Here is an 8,337-nt window from a genome sequence, read left to right as displayed (position 1 = left end):
CCTCGCAGAGAGTGACGTGGTTGCTGATCGCCAGGACGCTGTTTGGCGATATGTTGTGGGGCTGGAGCCCATACTCCTTCATGATTTCCGAGAAGAAATCTGATGGCGGAAAAGAAAACCTCGCTCCACCAGCGCCTTAGTCACCACCATCTCGCCATCCTGAGGGGCTGGAGCCAGGGAACCCGGAACTGTTCGCCAGCCTTCCGGGACGCAGAAACCTTCCGCCTCGAGGTTCCGCGGCTCCATTTCGATGTCGGTGCAGGGCCACCATTTCCCCTTGGCTTCGTAGTCTCGCTGACGAGCCTTGGACTTCTTGGCAGCGAGTTCTTCCGCCTTCTGCTCTGCCTGTTCCGCCCCGGAGGTTTTCTCCGGGTTAGCAGAAGTTCCTTCGGCGTCCTTGGTGGGATCCAGTTGGACTGGAACGAAGGGAGGAGGGGCGGAGGAGAGGGGGGTTGCCATGATTGGCTCGGAGGTTGGAGGCGGAGTCGCAGAAGACATCTGAAGAAGAAGCAGTGGCGGAAAACGTAACTTAGTCGGATCCACATCGTCTTCCTAAGCATCATCCCTTCTAACTACGGCGAAAGAGTGAAGCTCGAGAACTCACCGTGATGGATTCCGCGGTGGTCGGAGTCGCCGGCGACGAGGATTTCGCACAGTGGCTCGCTGAAGTTAAGAACACGATGAACTGCGCGTTGGCAAAGTAGCTCCGGCGAGACTCCGGCGGGTTTTCCGGCAGACTCCGGCACGGCGGAGAAGGAGCTCGAGGGCGGCGCTTCGCAGAGAGGTAGAAGGGGGGTGAATGAGGGTTTAGGGTTGACGGTGGATATTTATAGGCCGTAGGGAGGAGATTCGTGCTCCGCATCCTGTGGTCGGAATGCAAGCGTCGCACCGTTGGATGCGTGACACGTGTCAAAATCCTAAACTGTAAAAATGGCTAAGGATAAGTTAACGCTCAAATCGCGCGAAAATGGCGCCAGAATTGGCGGAACCGTTTGAGTATTTTAAGATTCCGGGTAAACAGCGCGAAGATACGCAGTTCTCGTTCGCAAGCAGGGGAGTAACCCGGAGACATGTTTTGAACTGTCGATGGATGAAGTCCCGCAGGATGAGAAGATTTTCCGACTAAAGGTTGAGAAAGACGAAAATGTGAAGTTGGAGTTCTTCAAGTTTCTCCGCGTTACCAACATTGCCGGAGACCATAAGGCGCTAGCAAGACGGAAACAGGAGGTGAAACTCGGAGAACTCTGGGGGCTACTGTTGTGGGTATACTTCATGGGTGTACCATCGACAGTGCCTAGATCCGGCAAGCCCGGGTGGCCCATAGATGGTGATGTGGCATGCGGCCCATCGGGCGGCCCGGCTTGTCGTTGATCCCGAAGGATGAAGTCCGGCCCAGGAGATGGGAGCCGGATCCGACCGACCTTTGGAAGAACCCGGATCCATGAAGGCCCAGTAGGAACCCGGATCCGGGACGACGTATAGAGGGAGGCGGATCCTTGACGTACACGGCAAGACATTGTACCGTAGTTAGGCAACCTGTAATCCGGCTAGGACTCTCCATGTAAACCCTAGATCCGTGCGCCTTTATAACCCGGACCCCGGGAGCCCTAGAGGCACAACCACAACTCATTGTAACAACGCGAAAGCGCCCAGATAATTCCAGACAAGCATCAGTAGGTCCTGTCATCGTGCAGGTGTTCCGAAGCTGGGTAAATCGCGTACCACCGTCCCGTGTGCACTCCGCCCTATGGCCCCTACTTCTTCTCCCCCTCGTGAGGATCCCTCCTCCGAGGCACCGTCGATTAGGCAACGACAGTTGGGGACACAAGAGACTTCTTGTATCGTAATTGCGGGGTTGCTTGAGAGGGATATCTTTGACCTCTACCTCCCTGAGTTCGATAAACCTTGGGTGATTCACTTAAGGGAAACTTGTTGCTGTTCTACAAACCTCTGCTGTTGGAGGCCCAACACTGTCTACAGGAATAGAAGCGTGGGTAGACATCAGGGACGATGAGAGAGCGGCCCTTTTTATAGGTCGGAGGGAGGTAGTGGAGCGGTGGCGCTCATTAACGCCGACACGCAGAGCTAGGCGCGACGAGACGCTTCGCTGCGCCTCTGCGGGAACTGCACCTTCGCTACGCGCCAATAACTTCCGTCGTGAGGTAGGCGACGGTTAGGTTAAACTTCAATGTGCCGCTGACGCGTCGGTCCCGCCACTTCCCGCCTCGCTTTTCGTTGTGTCCGACGTCCCCTGTGTAGCGGCGACGGGCTCGGGGCCCAGGACACCGTAGCAAGACGCGCCGGACAACGGCTAGGAACATTTTTTTGTCCGGCGTACCCCAAATCCCTTTGGAGGACATGTTTAACAGATCTAATAAAGTCAAGATTGATCGGTTCGAACGCTTTTGGAAACTGGGTGGCTCACCTCTTTTTCACATGCTAATTTGGTTAAACTTGTTAGGAGAGACTTGCACACTGGGATGAAACAGAAGCAAATCAAACTTCCTGTGAGGCTGTGACGGATGTCAGGATGTGAGTTCAGGAAGAAAGGATATATAGCATCCAAGTACGGACAGAGATTTGATGCACATGGGCACCAGTGATCTCGTTTTTAAAATAAATAAAAAATCATATTTTTAAGTGTCAAAAAAATCTGAAAAAATACATTCATATAGCCAATAATGTATCCCACAAACGTGTAAAATATCAATTTCAAATACTTTATATTTTAAGCTACATAAAAAAGACAAAAGTGCAGATCTGACTAGTCATTTTCAAATCTACAAAAATATGTCAGATTTTGTTATTTTTGTCTAGCTCAAAGTAAAAAGAATTTTTGGTTGAGATTTTCCATGATTGTGAGATGTATCGCTAACAATGTACAGAATTATTTTTCAGATTTTTTGATAACTAATAAATATTTTTATTTTTTTTAAAATTGCAAGAGCACTGGAGCTCGGGAGCCAGATGTACTTTTCGCCAACGTATATATAATACCTCTTCTGAACTAACAAAATACCAATTTCCAAAAAGAATACGCTAAGAAACTCTCGTGCTATATACGCATGAAAAAACATTATAAAGTCGGGTCATAAAAAGATGGCTTGCCCGGGTTCCAACCAGACTAGCAGAAGCCTGTGCTAAACTGGCACGGAACTTTCTATCACAAAGCAATTTTTAGAGTCTACAGTGGAATTGTAGACTATTTCCCACCGCCCTGTCAGCGGAAATACATAAATTTCACTGCAGATATCAAACTTGGTAGTGATTTGTCGCACGCGAAACAATCTCTACGAAGAACAATAGATACCATCGCGTCACACATTCATGATAAATCCCTACAGACTTGTGAGTGAGAGGGGGGTCATGTCTACAGAGCAAAATAAACGGGCCACGGACGCGCAATTCTAGTATCGGGACTGGGCTAGCTGGACTAGGTGCAGGTAAACGTGCTCTCTGTGATGGGCCTGATGGCCGTAGAGCCCATTGCTTGTCTTGATTGGATGTGCCCGGATAGGGCTTTCACATTCTCGTACAAGAGCTTGGGTCTGATGGGAGCTCCTATGCCCCGAGCTGGTCGGTGGGGGCGAACGCACCGCACACCTCACGCACGCCTGACGTGGCTTACTGGGCCCGGCCCAACAGAAACATGTAGGATTTTCTTTTTTCTTTCTTTTATGTTTGTTAATTTTTTACTATTTGAATATTTTTAAAAAATAAAAATTATCAAAATCTGAATACTTTAAAATTTAAAATTGAGCATCTCTGCTTTGAATGATTTTTAAAAGATTTTCGCTTTTTTTAAAAGAACTTTTGAACAATTTTCAAATTAGAACAAATTTTAAATTTGAATAATTTTAAGTTTCAACAATTTTCTAATCTGGACAATTTTAAGTTTAAACTATTTTCTAATTTGAAATTTTTTTAAATTTGAACAATTTTCTACTTTGAACAATTTTCGATGTGAACAAATTTTGAATTTGAACAAATTTTACATTTGAATGTTTTTAAAATTTGAACAAATTTGAACATTTTAAAATTTTGAATAATTTTTGAATTTAAACAAATTTCATATTTGAACGGTTTTCAAATTTGAATGGTTTTCAGATTTGAACGGTTTTTAAATTTGAACATTTTTAATTTAAACATTTTCTCAATTTGAACAATTTTTAAAAATTAAAATTTGCGAATCTGAAAAAATATAAACAAAATCGAAAACAGAAAAAAGAAAAGAAAACAGAAAAAGAAACCAGAAAAGAAAAAAGAAAAAGCAAAAATGAACTGCACAGGCTAAACGGACCCAAATGGGCATGGCCAATACCCGACCAGGGGGTGTGCGGTGGCCGGTAGCCACCGACCTGATCGGTGTATAGGTTTTGCTGGGTCTGATACCCGAGCTACTCAATCTCAGAAGAAACCTAAACGTTTCATTTTTTAACAGGAACCCAATCAGAATCCTTCGAGTCTGAAACACTCCAAAAAAATGGAGGGAAAATATAACCACTCGGACAGGTGGGCCAATGTAGCAACCAGTCAGAAAAAGTCACACAGAAAATTCCATGCACACGGCGCCACCACAGCGCAGCAGCGCCAGCTTAGAGCATGTCTAGTAGAGCCCCTAAACACTCAAACCTCTATAGCAGTTTTACAGGTTGGAAATAGCCATTTTTGTGCACTTTTACAGGTTGAAAAACAGGGGTAAAGAGTAGAACCCCTAAACCCCTAAAGAATGCAGTTTGAGGGTTCTAGTCTTTGGCTCAACCCCAACCTCTAAAACTGTCATATGCCATATCTATCACAGTTTTCATCACATATCATCATTTCACATATCACAAATATCATCACATTTCACATAAAACAATAATCATTCTAGTTATTATTACAACACCAAATAGTACATTTGAGCACATAAAACAATAATCATTCAAATTGTTACAACAATGTTGGACCATACAACAATAATTGTTCGAATCAAATAGAACAAAGGTAAATCATGCGCCACGGCGCTGCCCATCCAACCGCCACTCGGTGCTCGACTAGATCATCACGGAGACGACCATGAGTGGCTGCATCTTCAATCTCACGATGTGCTTGAAGAAAAGCTTCTACACGAGAAGGGTTTCTTTCCGGTTGCACACGTGTGCCAACATTGTCATAGAAACAAGGCAAGTTTAACCCCTTTCATCTTCTAGGATCATGTTGTGTAGAATCACACAACACTTCATGATGTCCACCAAGGTTTTCTTGTCCCAAAACCGAGCCGGACCCCGAACTATGGCAAACCTTGCTTGCAAGACACCAAAAGCTCTCTCTATATCCTTGCGGGCTGCCTCTTGTGCCCTTGTGAAATGAGCCTCTTTTCTGGACAAGGGCACCCCATTTTTCTCCTTGATGGACTTCACAAGAGTTGCCCATTCGGGATAAATGCCATCGGTGAGATAGTATCCCATTGAGTAGTCATTGCCATTGATCGTGTAGTTGCAAGTTGGAGCATCTCCAGAAATTAATCTTTTAAACAAAGGAGATCTATTGAGCACATTTATATCATTGAGTGTTCCTGGCAACCCAAAGAATGCATGCCAAATCCATGTGTCCTCCGATGCCACGGCCTCAAGCACAATGGTAGCATCACGGCTTTTACCGCAATACATTCCATGCCATGCCTTTGGGCAATTTTTCCATGTCCAATGCATGCAATCAAGGCTACCTAGCATCCCCGGCCATCCCCTTTTTTCATTGGTTTCCATCAATCTTTTTGTATCTTCCTCGTTTGGTGCTCGAAGGTATGTCTCACCATACAACCGGATAACTAACTTAGCAAATCTACGGACGGATTCCGTGGTTGTATCTTGCCCAATGCGAAGATACTCGTCCGTGTAGTCCGCAGGTACACCATAGGCCAGTACCAGCATTGCCGCCGATATCTTTTGGTATGCACTAAACCCCATGATACCGGCGGCGGATCTACGACGCTTGAAATATGTGGAGGCCGCCTCACAGTCGGTGACAATCTTCACAAATAGACTACGGCGCATTCGGTACCTTCTGCGGAAGAGGCGAGGAGGGTATGTAGGTACCTCGGCGAAGTAGTCTTCCATCAAATGCTCGTGTCCGAGAGCGCGGTTCCGGTAGATGGTGGTTCGCCCCATCGTCGACCCTCTCCTCCGATCCATCGCCTTCGCGCGGTCTTCAAACGATTGCACCTCGACGAGGAGGCTCATCATCTCGACATCATCGTCTTGCAACAACTCATCAATGTCGGAATCGTCGGATGTCGACCAATCCGACGAATCCGACATCGAGTCCGTGACAACGTCGTTGTTCATCTCCATCTGCAAAAAAATCAACCGTCAATTAGTGCTACAAAATGAAAAAAAAGAAAAAAAAAAGAACATACTTTGACCGGGGCGGCAGCGGCTAGGAGCCGATGCGGAGGAGGCCGGGGCGCGGCGGGGCAGGCGGAGGAGGCCGGGACGCGGCGGCGGCGGGAGGCGGCAGGAGGGCCGAGCGGGAGGAGGTCGGGGCGGGAGGAGGGCGGGCGGCGGGAGGGCCGAGCGGGAGGAGGGCCGAGCGGGAGGAGGCGGGAGGAGAGCGGGCGCGGCGTGGCGAGCGGAGGAGGGCCGAGCGGAGAGGCCGGGACGCGGCGGAGCGGAGGAGGCCGGGACGCGGCGGAGGCGGGGCGGAGGAGGCGGGGCGCGGCGGAGGCGGGGCGCGACGGGGCTGGAGGGCGGCGGCGGCGGCGGGATCGGGGGAGGAAGAGGGAGGAAGAGGTCAGGCTGCAAGCGGGACGGAACGCGGCAGGCCGCGTTTGGGCCGCACATGACCGCAAAGCGTTGCGGTTTGTCGCGTAAAGCCGCGTGCGATCGTAGCGGTTCTGCGGCGCCGCGCGCGCCGCATACGATCAGCTAGCTAGCATGGATCGTTCGGTGAGCTACCTAGCTAGCCTGCCACATGCGCCGCTCGTTGAGGGCCATCGTTTGCATCATGCGCATATGGCCAGCCCAGCTAGCATAGTTTGCGTGCAACCAGAACAAGTATTCAAGCAAATATAAGCAGACGTATTCAAGCAAGTATAGCTTAAGTATAAATTTGAACAATCAGTATAAATCTGAACAAGTATAGCTCAACCAACTTAGCATTACAAAAATCCGTCTAAACAGTATTATACAAAGGTTAAGGCCATCGTGGCAGCAGCACCGCCTGACCATGCAGGTTGCGAAGCAGCCACACATCCTCAACGCCGAGCCGCATCATGATACCGCACCAACAGACCCAGGCGCAAGAAGGAACCTGCACATCACAAATTAGTCATCATTTGTAATGGAGTATTTCTTACAACAGAAGAATTGAGGAATGTGAAACAATTTCAGTAGCCTACACAGGCTAGACATAACTACTACTTCATCAGAACAGAGTATTACATTCAATCCAACTTGTTATATATTTTACAGAAGCATGAAACTATTTTCTTCATGCTCTTTTTGTATCCTTGTTCAGAACATGAAGGAACACAAATTGCACGAATATGAATAAGCATTCAAAATTGTGAAGGGATGGTTGGCATCCAAACTGAAGTAGAAAAAGATGAATCGATGACTGCAACTTGTCAGTAAATCTGTCCACTATCATGCAACAACCTGTACATGTATAAACTGACGGCAAGTGCAGCTTCAGTGCTAGTCGATGGCAGCATCTTCCTATACTAAAACCAACTTTGATACTACTGAAACGTATGAAGACTTCCAATTAGTATTACTAGTAATGTTCAGACTTCACAGAACTTAAAATGTATTGTGAGCAACTAAGCATTCTAAGCATGAATGAGATCGGGAAATGCAACCTTAGAAATAGCAGAAAATTATATCAGGTCAGAAATTTCAGCTAGAGCACAAGATGCAGCAAGCGGGAGAAGTGACGTATGGTAACATAATTCATGTTTGAATGAGCTGGAGCATAACATACAGTAACAACACTCCTCTCTAGCATAATTCATGTTCTGAACAGACATGGTGGGAGCCTGGGTTACAAAATTAGTTTGTCCCTACTTCCAGTGATCTGGATTGTGTGAAGACATTTAACAATCCAGACGAGGAGATTAAATTCAGACTCTTTGCAAACTAAATTCAGGCTGCGATATGAATTCAGCCCTATCTCTGAACCGACGTGATGTTTTGCACTCAGAGCTGAGAACCAGATGTGGCAAATTAGTTTTGCTTGTGACAGAAATTTAGTTACCTTGATGAGGGAGCTACCGTTGAACTTCTTGCGCTGATTTTGCTTCATGTTCTTGCACTGCGGCTGCTTCCCGCCGCCGCCCATCTTGAGACCACGGTCGCC

The 8,337-nt window shown here is 47.3% G+C and overlaps 1 long non-coding RNA gene across 1 annotated transcript; it reads right to left on the bottom strand.

The window, feature by feature from the left end:
- Positions 1-7,061: 7,061 nt before the first annotated feature.
- On the bottom strand, positions 7,062-7,981 carry LOC124660827. The gene is made up of 2 exons (XR_006989975.1): positions 7,841-7,981; positions 7,062-7,290 (listed from the first exon to the last, which is right to left on the bottom strand). It is a non-coding gene; the product is annotated as an uncharacterized LOC124660827 (long non-coding RNA).
- Between the last annotated feature and the right edge of the window lie 356 nt (positions 7,982-8,337).

Source organism: Lolium rigidum, chromosome 6, assembly GCF_022539505.1.
Source record: "Lolium rigidum isolate FL_2022 chromosome 6, APGP_CSIRO_Lrig_0.1, whole genome shotgun sequence".
In the NCBI taxonomy this organism is placed as follows: Eukaryota; Viridiplantae; Streptophyta; class Magnoliopsida; order Poales; family Poaceae; genus Lolium; species Lolium rigidum.
This window is presented reverse-complemented; position numbering and strand designations above follow the sequence as displayed.